Source organism: Capricornis sumatraensis, chromosome 15 (genome assembly GCF_032405125.1).
Source record: "Capricornis sumatraensis isolate serow.1 chromosome 15, serow.2, whole genome shotgun sequence".
NCBI classification, from domain to species: domain Eukaryota; kingdom Metazoa; phylum Chordata; class Mammalia; order Artiodactyla; family Bovidae; genus Capricornis; species Capricornis sumatraensis.
Genome location: NC_091083.1, coordinates 51,487,648 through 51,491,707, shown reverse-complemented (window position 1 = coordinate 51,491,707; position 4,060 = coordinate 51,487,648). Strand labels below are relative to the sequence as shown.

General features: G+C 44.2%; 1 pseudogene; it reads left to right on the top strand.

Moving 5' to 3' along the window:
• Positions 1–2,411: 2,411 nt before the first annotated feature.
• Positions 2,412–3,571, top strand: LOC138091776 (pyridoxal kinase-like; annotated as a pseudogene).
• Positions 3,572–4,060: the final 489 nt, after the last annotated feature.

Genomic DNA, 4,060 nt, shown 5'->3' with positions numbered 1-4,060 from the left:
AGGTAGAATTGAAATTTGCAAAAGGAATACTGCATGTGTGTGCCAATAGTATTGTGAGCTATTGAGAACATTGGTTTGAGAGTTAAACGGGTCCAACTTCAAATTCCAAGTTTGCCACTTAATACCTGAGTGACCTTGAGCAAATTGCTTAAGATCCTTAAGCTTCAGTTCCCTCATCTGTAATATGTCCCCTTAGGTTGTGAGGATTAAGTGACATAATGCATACAAAGAACTAGATACTGTGCCTGGAACACAGAAAGTACTCACCATGACTCAGGAAACTGAAAACTTGAGCTTATCCTCCATAGTGGTCAAGGATTGGAACCAACTGTCATTTGCAATTCCTACTAAGAAGTTGAGGTTGCCAACTCCTGTTCCCTTCCCAAGACCATTCTCTCCCCAGAAAAATGCAGGAGAGATATTCATTGTAGCACTGGAAGTTTGTAGCAGGCTCAAACTGGGCTCAGGGAAGGAAAGACATTTCCTTTAAATAAGTACTTAGAGAAGACAAATTTTTAGAGACCAGTGGAACTGAAGCCCAGAGAGCCCTTCCAGAAAGCTCTATAGCCTTGGGATCTTCTTAACATGCTGGATAGAGGTCAGGGAAGTGAAATCCAATAACAATAGATAACATTTCCCACCAGCAAAGCAGAAGGGAAAAGGCAAGGAAAAAGGAGTGATTTAAAACATTTTTGAAAAATTATTCATTTTAAATTTTTTAACAGGTTAAAATCTATACTTGATTGAAAGCAACAGATTCATACCCCTTTCTTTGCCATACAGTGTCCTCCTGTTCCCAGAGGCAAATATTTCTAATTCTTTTAGCTCTTTCTCCTGGGTGTTAAATCTATATCTCTATACAGTGGAACCTCATTACTCAGTTCCATATTTGAGAATTTGCCCAGCCTCCCCTGGTGGCTCAGACAGTAAAGAATCTGCCTGCAATGCAGGAGACCCAGGTTCGATCCCTGGGTCAAGAAGATCTTCTGGAGAAGGGAATGGCTACCTACTCCAGTATGCCTGCCTGGAGAATTCCATTGATAGAGGAACTTGGCAGGCTACAGTTGATGGCGTCACAAAGAGTCAGATGTGACTGAACAACAAACACACACTACTAGATAAACTTTATTTGTAACTCCAAAATTAATATTCAAGGTGCTTTTGCAGCAGACAACAAAAAATTTGAGTCACCTCTAACATGCTAGTGTCCAACTGAGGTGGATCAAGACAGTAGACAGCTTTCTTATTTCATGTCTCACACATATGTCAAAAATAACCAATAATAATCAAAAATAATCAATAAAGAACTTCCCTGATGGTCCAGTGGTTAAGTATCTGCTTGCCAATGCAGGGGCCACTGGTTCAATCCCTGGTCTAGGAAGATTCCACATATCATTAAGCCCCTAAATCCATGTGCCGCAACTACTGAACTCACTCTAGAGCCTGTCCTGGGCAGGGCTCTAGAGAAGCCAATGCAATGAGAAGCCTGTGCACCACAACTAGAGAGTAGCCTCTGCTCTCCAAAACTAGAGAAAGCCCACAAGCAGCAACAAAGACCCAACACAGTCAAAAATTAATAAATGAATAAATAAAATTTTAAAAATAATAATCAGTTAAAAATCTACAATAGTAGTATAAAAGAGTTTTATTTGACTCAAATTGAGGACTATGGTCAGGGAGACAGCAACTCAGATTAATCTGAGGAACTGCTCTGGAGAAGCACGGTTTTCCACACAATCTTGTCATAACAAAGAACATCAAACAAGTCAGGGATACATCATTTCAAGTTTTCAAAAATAAATCAGCACATACACAGCAAGTTAATATGTCCTTGGCACCTAGGAAGGGAGTCTTATCACTGAAGGAATACCAGCATTGGCATCACTTGAAGACAGGCATTTCAACTTTATTTTTAATGTGGACATTCTTTACTTCCAGTCAGTACAATCTTTTCTTTAGTGATTAAAGCAAATGTACAATGTATGTTCAAGAGACCACAAACAAGCTGTTTTAGTTAACATAAAATTCAATTAAAATCATGATTAACCCAGAAACCAGGCATTCCCATACCTCAATAGGTGAAATTTTCCATCCATTATTTTTCCCTTTTGATTGTAAATCTTTCTATAGAAAGCACTGATGATCAAAATATTTGTCCCCTCAATGCCAGGGTGGTTGCTGCCTGCCCTGGGCCCATCAAGTCCCTCAGTACTAGGCTTCCTTTTTTGTTGTTTACATATGTATAGAGATCTGCCTAAGAAGGAGATAGTCTGCCATCCAAGTGAGGGGCCTGCGCCAAGGGGAGCCAAGTGAAACGAAGCCCGAGCATGGTGGGAGCCAAGCAGAACATAGCTCCAGTGCACAGAGGAGATCTAATCCCGCCTGGCCCACACTGCCAAGGCAGGCCTGGCATGCAGGAGGAGAGCCAAGTGCTCTCCATTCAGAGCCATGTCATCCACAGCTAGAGGGCAACTGGGAGGCCATGTTCCTGCTGCAGGTTTTGGGGTTTGAGGTGGACACAGTGAACTCTGTCCAGTTTTCAAACCACACAGGCCACTCTCCCTTGAAGGGCCAAGTGTTGAACTCAGATGAACTCCCCAAGCTGTCAGATGGGCTGAAGCTGAATGACATGAAGAAATATGACAACATGCTCACAGGTTACATGCGAGACAAATCCTTCCTGGCCGTGGTGGTGGACATCCTGTGGGAGCTGGAACAGCAGAACTCCAGGCTTATGTGAGCAACTCTATGAATGGAGACAAGTGGAATGGAGAAGACTCCATGTACTTCCCTTGAGGACTTCCTTCAGGTTTACAGAGGGAAGGTCATGCTGGTTGCAGACATCATAACCCCCAACCAGTTCTGGGGCTTCCAGTGGTAAATAACCCACCTCCCAGTGCAGGAGAACTAAGAGATACAGGTTCAATCCCTGGGCCAGGAAGATTCCCTGGAGGAAGACATGGCAACACACTCTAGTATCCTTGCCTGGAGAATCCCATGGACAGAGGAGCCTGGCAGACTACAGTCCATAGGGTAGCAAAGAGTCAGACATGGCTGAAGCAACTTAACACACACAAATGACCAACTCAAGACTGAGTTGCTGAGCAGTAGGAGGATCCCTAGCCAGAAACAAGCCTTAGCAATGATGCACGTGCTGCATTTGATGGGCCCCAACATGGTGGTCATCACCACCTCAGATCTGCTGTCACCCAAGAGGCAGCAACTACCAAATCGAGCTGGGGAGCCTGAGGATGCTGACCACTGATGGCTCTGTGGTGACACAGCACATTCATGTGGAGATGCACAAGGTGGACACAGTCTTTGTGAACACTGAGGGCCTCTTCTCAGCCATGCTCTTGGTGTGGATACACAGGCACCCTAAGGCTCTCTGAGCGATCTGTGAGTACACCATGTTGCCAGGTACCATGTTCTGCAGTTGACAATCAAGTGCACAAAAGCCAAGCCTGGGGACAGACCAAAGCCTAGCCAGGCCTAGCTGAAGCTGAGAATGGTCCAGAGCAAAAAGAATATCAAGAACCCAGAGATCATTATCCAGGCCACAGTGCTCTGAGTGATGCAGAAACCTGCCTCCTTTAATGACCATCATTAGGTTTTCATCCTTGTGAAAAATGTAAAGTCTACATTTCTTATGAGAAAAAAAAAAGAAAGAAAGAAAGAGACTTGCCTGATTATTTAATTGGGGGAAGGCAGAGTAGGGGGTAAAAGTCAGACATAGCTAACTGGGCATGCACAGGCATGCTAATTGGGGAACATTTTATAGGTGATGCATGCATGCATGCATGTGCTAAGTCACTTGAGGCATGTCTGATTCTTTGCAACCCTATAGATTGTAGCCTGCCAGGTTCCTCTGTCCGTGGGATTCTCCAGAAAAGAATACTGGAGTGGGTAGCCATGGCCTCCTCCAAGGGATCTTCCCAAGCCAGGGATTGAGCCCACATCTCTTATATCTCCTGTGTTGGCAGGTGGGATCTTTACCACTAGCACCACCTGGAAAGCCCTTACAGGTTATGAAAGTGACACTTAGTCACTCAGTCATGTT